Below are 14749 nucleotides of genomic sequence, written 5' to 3'. Positions count from 1 at the left end.
ACATGTCATTGAACTTTACACACAGAAGACACACATGAAATCTCAGCCACTGTCTTTTTTCTCTGGAGATGAGAATGTCAACTATAATGCTATAATAGCTATTTCTGCAGACAATCATACTTATGTTCTCCTGTCTCATATGTCAATCATCACAGCAAATTGCTTCTGAATCAGCAAATATTTGTAAAGTGATGGAAAGTCTAAAGCCCCTCTGGAATCTAAACAGCATAAATCTAGAAATTTGTTTTGAAAGTGATAATTTTATATAATATTTCATGCTGATCATTGTTGATTAATTAAGGTAACATTTTAAAGTGATCTTTTACTTTAGACCCTGGGATCCACATTAATTCTTTGTTTTTGAAATTGTATTGTCTATTAAATATTGGTTGTACAGCAAAAGATACACTGTTCATTTTATACATAAAAGCTTTCCATTGATTTTATATTTTATAAGTTGAAATTCAATCAGAAGACAGACCTCAAAGTATCCCTGACTTGAACAGATGAAGTTTATCTACAGTGAATAATTTTATTAAGGTATTAATGATAGAAGAGTAAAAACATCTTATATGACAAATTTCTAGAAATGCATATATATTTAAAAGTAGGTTCCTCCAAGAATACTGGGATTCCAATAACTTAGAAAGGCTTCATTGTTGTCCACTGACTAATGGAACTCATTGTGTCTTCTAAGGTTTGGATAGAAGCTGGTAGAAAAGAAACACTTTTGATAAGTTAATAAGGTTTAAATATTTCACTCAGATGCTGATGGTATTGATGGATGTAGGATGTGGACCTAGATCTTCTGCTCAGATGTAGTACATAGGCAGCACAGTCTCCTTGTGGGTCTCACAATATGGGAAGTAGAGACGAATTCTGACATGAACTTGGGCCTTTAATGTTGTTTACTTGCCCCCTGGCAGGGTGGCCTTGCCAGGCCACAGAGGAAGAGGTTACAGGTAACAGAGAGAACACTGGATAAGCTGAGGTCAGACATTAGGGGAAGAGGTCTCCCCTTTCTAAGAACTAGGGGAGGGAGGGAATGGGGATATGGGAGGGGATAGGATCAGGAGGTGATGAGTGAGGGACTGCAATCAGAATGTAAAGAATTCAAACTGCAGAACATTAGGTAACTTATTTGCTAATCCCACTACATGGGAATAGCTCTGAGACTGGCCGAGATACAAATGTCTATGCATAGACAAGTCTTCATGTTGGTAACAGATTCTCTGTCACTTAGAGGTATTCTTAGCAGGGCCTGAAGGGAGATTTGCAGATGTCTTACCTCTGCTCAGACCATAAGCAGAGAACCAGGGTTAGTTGCTCTGTGCATCCCGCACACCTCATTCAAGCATAATGTTAGGGCTGTATAACGCTTGTGAGAAACTGTGTTTTCACAACAAAATAAGCAGACACTGATGCTGGATCAGACCTGACAGAATTCATTCCTCTCAGCATGGTGGATGTTGACATCCTACATCTTCCATGTTTCAGCCCCAGGCACCTCAGTTGCTGTTACCCATAAGAACAGGACAGCTTCCAGGACAGCGTTGTAGAAAGCTTCTGATCCCAATTGGTCCAGCACTTCAGACTGTCTCACACAGGACTCCTAGTAAGCCTGGAATTTCTCAACATTTAGAAAATGGACCACAAATGCTATCCCTGGCTCGCTTAACAATTTTCCTCAATTTGGGGGAGCATTCAAAGGAATTATTCACCCTAAATCAGCCTGAAGAGAACGGCATCCCATTTCCTCTAAGGGGGATTGGGTAGATTTCTGTTTGCTCTCTTGGTCTACAGATGCTTATTTTCATCTGGAGTTGGTTATAAACTATTATTGGTTTTTTTACAGAGAGAAAACTAGGTTGGACTCACAGGGGTCTCTCTTTTATCTTTCTTTTGTTGGTAAGGAGATAGGAACTGAAAAGAAAGAAAAGGGGATATAGAAATATAGAGGGAGGATAGAACAAAAGGTAGATTACTGAATCTACTCAACTCAAGGCCTTAATTGTTACTCACAAATAAGGTTATTTTTAATTCATTGGTATAGAATTTTGTGTATTGATGCAAATCATGGTCATTTCAAATATTAGTCTAATTTTATCACAAGAATATATATCCTAGGTCTAACAGATAGATATGATTCTATAGATATATAAGGTAAAATAGTTAAATAATGTCTTCAAAAGCCTCAGAAACCTACAGTATATGGCATTTAAAGATGTTTTTATTATTCTAAAGATTCTTTGACAACAAGATACGTGAACTCCTGGCAATACCCAGCCTGCCTCAAATAAGATGATGAGCATCAAAGAACCTCCTTATGGAGTTGGCTTCAAATGTGGCAAACCAGTCACTGGAAAAAATGTCCTTATTTGTGCCACAGAGAGAATTCTGGCTAAAAACGGGCCAGCTTAGATGCAGGCAAGTCTACGGCTGAACTCTGCCAGAACAGGGTCCTGATTAGTTCCTGCCTTGCAAATATGTCTGTCAGATATATAGGGCTAGAAGGCCAAAGATGATGCTCCAACATTTAGAGAGTGTTGGGTGACTGTTGAGACAATAAACTGTTTCTGTCATTTTTTTCATTTTGGAAGCTGCTAAGCTGAACTTCTGGTTCATTCAGGTATTTAGGTTTTATTCCTTCTCAAGTCTCTGGTGGGGTTGAAGACCAGATAGTTTAGTCTTACAATTAAGCTTAGCTGATTAGGGGTTAAGATGTTTTTATGTCAATATAGATTTTTAAGTTAATAGAGATGAGATATGATACATACTGGTTTTCATTCAGAGATTTAGATCCAACAAGATAGGAAAGAGATTTACTTTAAGTTTGCCAAATACAAATAGCCAAATCACTATGAATGTAACATTTATATAATTCCTCATTGTCCTGTGGCTCTCCCTGTTGTATGTAGTTTATTTTATTCATGTGTAATAATATACACATAAATGTTAAAAAAGAAACATAATAAAAAAAGAAAAAAGGAACCGGGGAATTAAAAGAGAAAGAGAGAAAAGGCTCAAAACCCCGCGGCTCACGTTCCCCTGCCTGGCCATGGCCTGATGCGCACTGCCCAACCCGTGACATCCCGGCTGCCCCCCCCCCGCCCCCATCCCAATCGCCACTGCGCGCTGCCTGGAGGGGCCCGTGCAGCCGGAGAAGGAGCCCCTCTTGTCTGTGGTAATAATCCATATTCCTCATTTGGAGAGACCCTGGAGAGGAACGATGAAAAGAACTTATGGAGCATGCCTCATGATGTGTCGCACACAGAGGCCGATGATGACAGGATCTTGTACAATCTGATAGTCATTGGTAACCAGCAGACCAAAGACTCAGAGGAGTGGCAAAGACTCAGCTATGATGCACCCTGAGGCAGATGCACCGGGAAGTGAGAAACAGGTGAAGGCGAATCTTAGAACATTTGGGTTTTCAAAGGGAAGCAGACTCCTTGCTGTCAGTGACCAAGCTCAGCACCATGAGTGATTCTAAAAACACGAGAAAGGACCGAGAGATGCTGCTGAAACTGGCACAAGAGACCTTCTATCTTCCCCTCCAGCTGAGAGCTCTCCGAGAGGTATCTCTTGGTTGTGGATCTTGTCATTGCTCTGGATGCCGTCGAGGAGTTCTTTAAGATTTCTAGTCGAACCTACCCCAAGAAGCCTGGGGTTCTATGCCTGGCAGACGGCCAGAAGAAACAGCACCACCTTCCATTTCCAAGCCCCTAGAGGAAGGACCAGAAGGACAGAGTTCTTTCACCACGACACAGTTGTTTACCAAAGTCAGACATCTGTCTGCAGTTGCAAGTGAGCCATTCGTATGGTCTTCCTCGGGACCTTTGCCTATGAGTGCCCGGCGTTACATTAAAATGGGAGGGAGGGAAGAATGGGAGGATACAAGGGATGGGATAAACATTGAGATGTAACAAGAATAAATTAATAAAAAAATTAAAAAAAAGAAAAAACTGTACAAAGCTGATTATGAATAGTATTATCTATGAAGGAAATGCTCAGAACAACGTGAATGGAGAACATTCTCTTAATATGAAAGATGGTATTTATATAGAATTATTTCCTAGATTGATACCCATGTGAAACACTGAGAATGTTCTTTCAAGAGCAACAAATGAACTCGGTGCTAAAACTCACTTGAAACTTGTATTAGGAAGAGGTTAAAAAAAAAGAGAGAGAGAGAATAAAAGTCATGAAAAATTGAAAAAATAAAAAATAAAACACCCGGTGACTGGGGATCCAGAGAGGAGGTTAAAAGAGCTGGTCGGTGTCCAGTTCTTCCTGGATAGTCAGATTCCATGAACTCAAAGCTTCGTTGGTCATATAAGCTACCGTCATTCATCCCCTAGAGGGCTGGCGTTCTCCAATCAGCAAAATAGCACGACTAGCAGAGAAAGGTGTAGCTGAGCCCTCAATTACTTCACCAACTTTGAAGTAAATCATTGTTAAATGCAATACTAGACAAAATGCCCCAAATTTCACAAAATTCTGGGCCACGTGTGATCTTTCTTGGATTTGGAAACACCATGCAGTGGCTGGAATGTTGTTCGGGGCATCCTTTTGAGCACTGAGTTTTTTGTTTTGTTTTGTTTTGAAGTATAGGTGAACCAGACAATAGAAATGTGTAGAGCCGGGCGTGGTGGCGCACGCCTTTAATCCCAGCACTCGGGAGGCAGAGGCAGGCGGATCGCTGTGAGTTCGAAGCTAGCCTGGTCTACAAAGTGAGTCCAGGACAGCCAAGGGTACACAGAGAAACCCTGTCTCGAAAAACAAAAAAAAAAAAAAAAAAAAAAAAAAAAAAAAAAAAAAAAAGAAATGTGTAGATGTGCAGCCTGGATAGCAGAACTTACTGCAGCTAAGTGCCTTCATCTTTGCCACGAGCGCCCTAAAGCCCCAGCCTTAATCCAGGTTACTCAGTTACCTTGTTTTTACCTGTTGCCCCATTTCTCGTCCAAAAGCCCTTGGCGCCTTATAAGGAATAGTACACCTGTAGACTGGAATGTTTGGCCTCCACTTCCTGTCTTGAATCTGAGGCTTGCACCTGCCTAGTGACCTTGGGGTGCAGACCTGCAGACAGCGAGGTGCCGACAGAGGTCACCGCTGAGTCTTCTATCAGTCTCAAGACAATTTTCAAAATGGAGCTGATGCTACCAGTGCCCACTGGTTGCCCACAGAACGAGAAGCCCCATTTCCTGAGATCATAAGCAAGGAGCTTGCCAAGAGGTGGTGGCTCGTTTTGTTGAAAAGCCTTTAAAGACTTGTGGGTTTTATCTGTAGACCACCGAGAACAATAGGGATATTTTTATTTTTGAATGATTTTGCACTTCTGACTTCAGGTTGAAAATAAATTTGTGTTAGTCTGTTCAGGGGATTGTGACTTGAACAATTTCATATCTCGAGGGTTTTTGTTTTGTTTTGTTTTGTTTTTTTTGCGTGTGTACTCCAAGTTTAAAATATTTACTGGGAAATACGTGTCCTCCATACATTAATATATTGTAAACTAATTTAAAAGACGCATTTCAGGGAAATTCTTCCTAGTTTAATAAGTAAGGTAAAATTTTTATTTTTTTAATATTTAGTGCTTAATCTCTGCTTCATGTTGTTTAAAATTAGCCTGCGGATATTTTTATTCACCTCTGTGGGATTTTAGAAGATAAGCAATAAAATAAACAAAAAAAAATTTTAAAAAAAAAAAAAAAGAAAAGAAAAAAGAAAAGAGGTCAGTTTTTACATGCTCTTATGGTTGTTTTCTTAATTTTTTCTGTTCAATATATGTTATTCATATTTGTTTCCATCTCCAACTTCTTTTCTGATTTTCCCTTTCACAGCAGGTATTAATTGCAAATAAATTCTTGTTTAGGAGTAGAAGTTTGTGTTTACTTCCCCTTTTCAATGCTGAGATATTTTTCTGGTTTGATTCTGTGCAGGTCTTGTGGTTCCTCTTCTGGTTCTTCACTGACATGTCTGGATGACCTGTGAGATAGACAATAATGAGATCTACATGCTCTGCACCAAATGTGTGCTGCTTTCCCTTCTATTCCATTGGGATTATATTATTTTTATTGCATGATAAATACTTTAATTCTCACAGAAAATAACCAATAATAGTTTAGGAATAGCTCCCTGTCTGCTCCTTTTTGTAAACCTTTTGTTGAGATTCTTTAGTGCATTGTGCTTCCATCTCTTGATCATCTAGGAAGTTGTTGTATTTTTATTTCATGTTAATCATTACAATGAGCTGTCAGAGGTCAACTAACCTATGGTAAAATTGCATTTTAATGAACAAATTGGATTTGCAAAGACAATAATCACACTTACTGCTGTCTTAAAAATAAAAACTGAATATGTTTTTATAAAATAATGATATGTGAAGTATCTTCCATCCTAGTTTTATTGGGATATTATAAAGTCAAGCAGAACTATCAATTACCATAAATGGAGAAAATAAGATATTCTATGATGAAGTCAAATTTAAACATTTTCTAGCTACAAATCCATCCCTACAGAATGTGTTATGAGGGAAAATCCAAATAAAGGTGGTTAACTACACACATGAAAACACAGGAAATAAAATAATCTCATATCGCCAAAACCAAAAGAAGGTAGATACACACACACACACACACACACACACACACACACACACACACACACGCTGCTGCCGCCACCACTACCACTATCACCACCACAACCGTAGCAGGAATTGACAAGGAATTGTTTATTGATATCTTTCAATATCAACAGCCTTAATTCTCCAATAAAAACACTGATAAACAGAATAAAAATGAGAACTAGACCCATGGTTTTGCTGTATACCAAAATTACAGCTCAACATCAAGGATAAACATTACCTCAGGATAATATGTGAAAAAAATATATTCCAAGCAAAAGGACCAAGAAGGAAGGAAGCTAGTACAGCTATTTGTTGTTGGTGTTGTTAAAACAGGGTTTCTCTGTATAGTCTTGGCTGTTCTTGACTCACTTTGTAGACCAGGCTGTCCTAGAATTCATAGCGATCTGCCTGCCTCTGCCTCCTGAGTGCTGGGATTAAAGGTGTGTACCACCACACCCAACTCTGTTATAGCTATTTTAATACCTAACAAAATAAACTTCAAACCACAATTAAGCCAGATGGTTCTAGTACAGAATTCTACCAGATTTTCAACGAAGAGTTAATGCCAATACACCTTAAATTATCCCACAAAATAGAAACAGGTGGAACATTGCCAGATTCATTTTATGGGGCCACAACTAAATTGATACCTAAATCACATAAGAACTCAACAAAGAAAGAAAATTATGGACCGATTTATTTTGAATATAAATGAAAAAATATTTTAAAAAGTTGCAAACAGTTAAAGAACGCGTCACAAATATCACCCACCATGATCAAGTAAGCTTTATCCCAGAAACGCAGAGGTGGCTCAACATATGGAAATCATTCAATGTAATCACCATATAAACAAACTGGAAGAAAAAAATCACGTGTTCATCTTATTAGAAGCAGAAAAAAAGCCATTGTCAAAAATCCAACACCCTTTCCTGATAAAAGTACTGGAGATATTAGGAATGCAGGGCACATACCTGAACATAATAAAGACAATTTACAGAAAATCTATAGCCAACAACAAATAAAATGGAGAGAAATTCAAAGCAATTTTACTAAAATCAGGAACAAGACAAGGTTGCCCATTCTCTCTAAATCTATTCAATATAGTACTTGAAGTTTTAGATAGAGCAATATGACAATTGAAGATGATCAAAGGGATACAAATTAGAAATAAAGAGGGCAAAGGATCATTACTTGCATGTATGATAGTAAGTATAAGTGACCCTAAAAATTCCATTAGAAATCTTGTAAATGTTGTTTTTATTTCCTCAGATGAGGGAATAAGATGAGGGCCATTCCGAAGCCTTTTTAGCCCTTTCCAAACTCTTACTGGCTGGCTCAACTCAGCTGTTCAGGCCTAAAGTCCTCTCCAAGTTGACTGACTCAAAGGTCTTCTCTTGGCTTCTGACTGAACTGCTCTGTCTGGCAAACTAATTCGGGCAATGTTTTGATCTTCTGGCTTCTCCTTATTCTCTGGCTCATTCTGTCTTCACCTATGCTTAGTTTGTTCTTTCTGCAACCCGTCTTTATAAAACTGTCCTAGTAAAAAAATAGTCTCAATAAAAAGCTTTCCCAAATCACCCCTGATACATTAACAATATTCTGCTATGCTTGCAGACAAGATCCTAGCATAGATTTTTTCTGAGAGACTACACCAAGAAGCAGCAGATCAAAACAGATGTTGAGACTCACAGCCAAACATGGAACAAAGTGTAGGGAGTCTTTGTGGAAAAGTGGTGGGAAGGATAGAAGAACCTGGAGGTGACAGGAGCTCCACAAGAAGACCAACAATGCTAACTAACCAGCGCCCAGAGGAGCTTGCAGAGACTGAAGCACCAAGCAAGGACTGTATAGACTCAATTTAGGGCCCCCTATATGGATGTAGCTGATGGGAAACTCAGGCTTCATGTGGGTCCCCTAGTACAGGGAGTGGGTCTCTGACATGAACTCTATCACCTGCTTTTTGATCACTCACCCTCTGGTGTGGCTGCCTTGTCAGGCCACAGGGGAAGAGGACATGCTCATCTCTGATACACATTGATGAGTTGAGGTGGGTGGGTAGGGGGATCTCCTTTTCTGAAGAATAGAGGAGGAGTGATGCAGGAAGAGAGAGGAAGGATGGATCCAGGAGGAAAGGAAGGAGGGGCTATGATTGTGATGTAAAATAAATAAATAAATAAATAAATAAATAAATAAATAAATAATAAATCTTCTTGCACTGCTTTTAAGTAGCCTGTGTTTCTTGCCCTAGTCTCACGAGGGTTGGGAATATCCTATCTCTGACTCATTCTTTCAAATTTTTTTCTGATTTGTCATTTTGTCTGCCTCAAAATTACATGTCATTTCAAACATGGCAGTTTCTTTCTATAAACTAACCTTACATTCATTGTTTGGGATTAAAGCTGTGTACTAAAGGCCTATCTGTATTTTAGCCAGATCACATAGATCTAGAAGGTCTTTGGATGTGATTCCTTGTCAGAGAAGCCATGTTTCTGTATTAAAATTCCCCTACAGAAACTCCTACAGCTGATAAACACTTCCATCAAGTGGCTGGATACAAGACTAACTAAAAAGAAAATCAGTAGCCCTCCTATATACAAATGACAAATGGGCTGAGGGAAAAAATGGAAATAAAACCCTTCATAATATCATCAAATAATATCAAATATCTTGGGGTAATTCTAAAGAAGTAAGTATCTTGTATGATAAAACCTTTAAATCTTTGAAAAAATAAATTGAAGAAGATATGAGAAGATGGAAAGATCTCTCATGCTCCGGGATTTGTAGGAGCAACAGAAAAAAAAAAAAAAAAGACCATCCTACTGTAATCAATCTACAGATTCAATGTACTTCCCATCAAAATTCCAACACAATTGTTTATAGACCTTGAAAGGACTTTCCTTCCCCTCATATGGAAAAACAGAAGACACAGGATAGCAATAACAATCCTGAACAATAAAAGAACTGCTGGAGTTCTTTTGGCTCCAGACTGAGGAATGGTTTGCTTTCTAAATTAGACCTCCTCAGAGGACCACTGTAGTCTGTGATGACACTGAGGGCCATGTGTGTATGCCAGTGGTCCTACAGCAGCCAAGGTCTGTGTTGATTTCCTTGGCCAGTGTTAACCAGTGAAGATCATAAGGATGTATATGGTCTATGATGCATTCTGCTTTCCACTGGCCATGCTGCTGCTGGGTGCTATATTCATGTGAGTGGCCTGCCCGGCCACCTATGGTCATGGTGATGTCTGAGTCTCTGGTGCTGCCAAGGGCTATGACTGAGTCTAAGGTCCTACTGCAGCTAGGGTCTGTGTTGGTGTCCATAGTCCATGTTACCCCCAAAGCCTATTCAACTGTCCATGGTCTATGCTGAAGCCTGAAGCCATATGATATCTGTGGTTCAGGCTGCCTCCAAGGGTCTTGTTTGGGATTATGCTCCTACTGCAGCTGGGGGCTATGTTTGTGGTCTTTGCTGTGGCCAGAAACCATGAGGAAGCCATGATCCAATCTCCAGCTGACTCGAAAGAGTGAGGAAGCTACTTTGGCAGTGATATTGATGACTGCAGATGCACAGTTAAGGGAGAGGGACGTGAAAGGCTTCTATGACAATTCCTACCCCTAGCTCCACTCCCAAAGTGACAGCCTAAAAGTAAAGCTATCAAAGAGAATTCTTTAAAAGTGTGATAAGTGTAGCTCTCTACAACTAATGGCTTCTGGTGGGGCACAGGTAGAGAAAGACTCAATTTTCTTAAGGAAGCAGGCCACTATGGATTTGACCAGGCTAAATTAAGTACAATGGACAACACAAATTGGAACTTTTTGTTTGTTTTTCATTTTATTTTGTCATGGGGAAGTCTCAAGAGCAGGAGGTGGACATGGAATGACTGGGAAGTGAGTTGATGGGGTGTACTAGATGAAATTCCCGAAGAATCAATAAAAATTTTATTTTGGAAAAAAAAAAACCAAATTACCCAGTTAAAATGGAGTATAAATTTAAACAGAGAATTCTTAGCAAAGCAAATTTAAATGACTGAAAAAATACTTAAATACTTTCAATATCCTTAGCCATCAGGAAAAGACAAATCAAAACTACCTTAAGATTCCATCTTATACCTGTCGTATTGGCTAATATCAATAACACAAGTATTAGCCCATGCCAGTTGGGTGTAGTAAACAAAGCTCTGCTATTTCAATTAAGGTGAGATGGTTGTTGAGGGGAGAGAATTTAAAATGTGCTTTTTGGCTTTGTGATAAACTCAAAATGGTTTTTAATCAGAAAGCAAGACTGCAGCTTTTCAGCAATAAAAGTGAATGCAGAAAATAGCTTACTTGGTTGACATCTTTGCCATCATGAATGAGTTAAATTTATCACAGTCGCAAGGACCAAATGTGACCTGCTTAGATTGTTCTGAAAAGATCTGATAATACAAATAAAATATCAGCTTTGGAAAAAATGTTGAAAATAAAATTCATGTGTTGTCTACCTTATCTACTTTATTTGGGGAACAAAACATTGAATGGGACAAAAGGCTCGTGGTGATAATTACTGTGAACGAACACTTGCATGTGCTTGCAGACAAATTTTCATCATGTATTCCAAATCTACCTGAAATGACTGAAACTTTAGCTTCTACAGATAAATAAGAATCCCAGTATAGGTGTAAAAGACCTTGTTTTAGTTTGCTTAACATAATGTCCTCTTATCTATGTCATTGCAACTGACAAAATTTCCTTATCCTTTAAGGTTGAACAGTATCCCACTGTGTGCTTGCAAGTACATATTATAATACAATATTTATTAATTCATTTTGGACATTTAGGTTGATCCTTCAATTGACTATTATAAATAATGATGCAGTAGAAATGAGGGAATAGATAATATTTCAAGACAATGTTTTCATGTACATTTGAACATGTAAACCGACATCCCACAGTTATTTTATTTTTAACTTTTGGGTGGAATTATTTTTTTTATGATTCTAGTAATTTCTAGGCCCGTAAAAATTTGAAAAGTACTTTTGCTACTACATCCTTACAAATATCCACTATATTTTGTCTTGGTGACAACTATATAACTGATGTGACATGATAACCCTTTGTGATTGTGTTTTTCCTTCCTTTGGCTAGGAGAGATGATTCCAATTTCCCTCACATAAAATTGTTGGTTATTTTGAAATATGTAAATACATTTCATTTGCCCATTTTAAAGTGTTGTGTTGTTTATTTCATGTTTCATGTATACTAGATATTGGTCTTTCATCACATATATTGTTTGCAACTATTTTTCCCATTATATACATTGAATTTTTGCTCTGTTAATTTTTCTTTCATTTATAAGAGAGGTTTTTTTTTTTTTGTTTTTAGTTTAATGAAATCTCATTCTCTTGTTTTTATTTTGTCGTCTCTGATTTTGTATTTGATATAATAATCATTGCTTAAACTGATGTTGCCAAGATGCTGCTCAGTGGAGGTCTATGGTTTAAAGACCTTGCATTTAAGCCTTTTTCCCTCCCTATTTTGAGTTGATTTTTAGTCATGGTAGAAAAAAGTGTTGTTTCATTCTTCTTCTTGTGATATCCATCCTCCCGTCATTTATTGAAGAAACTGCCATTTTTATTATATGTTCTTAGCACCTTTGTAAATATATCAATAAACTATACACTATATTTCCATAATTTCATTCCTACCCACATCATGTCTTTATATTTATTTTAATACTGTTAACATGTCATTTTAATTGCTACAGCTTTGCAAGATATGCTGAAATTCAGGAGTGCAGTACCTTCAGACATTATATTTGCTTAAGATTGCTTTGGTTATCTGTGATCTTTTATAGTTCCATGATTATTTTAGGATGTTTTTCACATATATGAAAATGATATTGGCATTTTAATGTTAATTGTATAAATATCTAGATTAGTTTGCAAAGTGTGCATATTTTGATTATATGAATTCTACTATATAAACATTGAAAATCTTTGCATTAATGCATATTGTCATCATTGGAACTCAGCAGTGTTTTATAATCCTCAGTGTACACCTATTTCTCGCTTTAATTTTCCAATTAAATGTACTCATAAATATTTAATTCCATATGCTATTATAACTAGAATTTAAATTTTTATTTTGACCTAATGGTTTTGCAACCTGAAACTATTCTTAATTTATTAGTTGGTATTTTTTAAAAAGGGTTTCAGTTTGAAAAATGGTCAACAACCAGCAACTTAATTTCTCTCTTTCTAATTTAGATGATTCTATTTCCTTTTTTTGCCTGATTTCTTTCATCACTATGTTGAACAGAAGTGGAGAAAGTGAGCATGCTCATTTTGCTCCCAAGTTTAGAGGCAAACAACATTTTACTGTTGAATCTTATCTTAGCTTTTGGATTGTCATACATAACCTCTGCAGTCCATTCCCTGTATAACTTTATTTTTTTTCAGGAACTCTTACAAGAAGATAGAAATAAATATCCAGGAAGCTCAATGTGCATTTACTAGAATGACTCCAAACAACCTATATCAAGCAAGAAAAGTGGTCAGAAGTTAAATAAAAAAGCAGTGAAAACACAACACCAAACAAACAAACAACCCACCAAAACCCAAACAAAAACAAAAACCTAAACTAAACCAAAACAAAACAAACTAACCAACCCACCAAAAACCCCTACTTGCTGCATTCAAGGAACTCACCATCAGGCAATTGTGTTAAACATACACTTAGCAAATGTTTTTGTGCTTGGTATATTCCTTATGCTCACAAACTGTTGCCAAATGAATGAGGGACAAAGATGATGAGTTTTTTATTCCGATATGGTTTTGTTCATATAATAACCACTTAAAAACAGTTTTTCATAATAAAATTTCTAAAAACAGGAATTATTAACAGGAAACTATAACCCTAATATCTCACAATCATAGGTTAATGATGTTTTACTGAGAACTGAGAGAATTTTAAGGTAAATGATTTTCTTGTATTCTGAGAATAGATTTCAGAGATTTTTGGTTAGTTTTCAATATAACCAACTTGTAGTTTCCCAAAATAGGCTAACTAGAATTCTCCTTATGTTTTTAATAATAAAAGGGTAAGAAAGAATTCCCTGGCTTACAATTACTTTGCCTCTAAATTTTGTAGAATTTATTTGTCTTCTCTCATACTTCCATTCAATTATTCCCTATTTATTACATATTATATTTATTATTATATATATATTTATTATATATTAGACTATTTATTATATATTAGACTATTTATTATATATTAGACTTGGTCTTTTTCTAGTTGTTTCTAGATGGCAAGTGCTTTATAGAACATGATTATATAACTCATAAATATAAATGTCTGCCAGATAGCCAGTGTTCTTTTGTTGTTTAACCACCATCCTTTTAAATGGAATATCAATGTAATATTGGTGATGGAAACAATAGAAAATGTTTCTTATGTTTACAAGAAATTAAAAAGGTTGTGATTACAAATTTCTTATTTTTTAGATTATTAGGTATTAAATGGTCCATTGGTGCTATAGACTTGTGCTAGCTAGATATTCCAATGGTCAAGGTGATGAACAGTCATCAAATATGATTTATAAAAAGGTGGAAATAATAATGAAAAATTATCAGGTCTGTTATATATATTCATAATCTTTTACTAAAAATGTTAAGTAGTCTGTTTCTCTGACCTGCTTGTTATCATTCTGTGATAAAGTATCATCACAATTATGAATATAGCCTGGAAAATCAGTCATACTTTGCTTAATGGCTCATCAATATTGTCTTGCTCCTCACCTGTTAAATGGAGACAATATATATGTTGAAAAGATTAGTCTACAACACTATTACATTTTATTATTCTTTGTGTGAAGAAAAGCCTATCAACACATATTGACTGAAGCTTGGGAAATTAATTTCTAATCTGGTAGAATTTCGTAGAAGACATGAGTTAAATTTTTGTACATTTCTTATACTCATTTCTAGCCCCAAGGCAGAATACATGAATTATGAAATATTTTTTTATTTTATTCATAAAATTTCTTTCTGGCTTCAAATACAATGTCATTTTGATGATTATCTTTTTGATACTTGCCTCAGATGCTGAACTTTAGAAACATTTTCTTGTTGATGGGAATAGCTCT

The 14749-nt window shown here is 36.6% G+C and overlaps 1 pseudogene; it reads left to right on the top strand.

Moving 5' to 3' along the window:
* The first annotated feature begins 3174 nt into the window (after positions 1-3174).
* LOC127193188 (melanoregulin-like) lies at positions 3175-3864 on the top strand (annotated as a pseudogene).
* The last annotated feature ends 10885 nt before the right edge of the window (positions 3865-14749 follow it).

This window comes from Acomys russatus, chromosome 8 (assembly GCF_903995435.1).
Source record: "Acomys russatus chromosome 8, mAcoRus1.1, whole genome shotgun sequence".
Classification (NCBI taxonomy): domain Eukaryota; kingdom Metazoa; phylum Chordata; class Mammalia; order Rodentia; family Muridae; genus Acomys; species Acomys russatus.
This window is presented reverse-complemented; position numbering and strand designations above follow the sequence as displayed.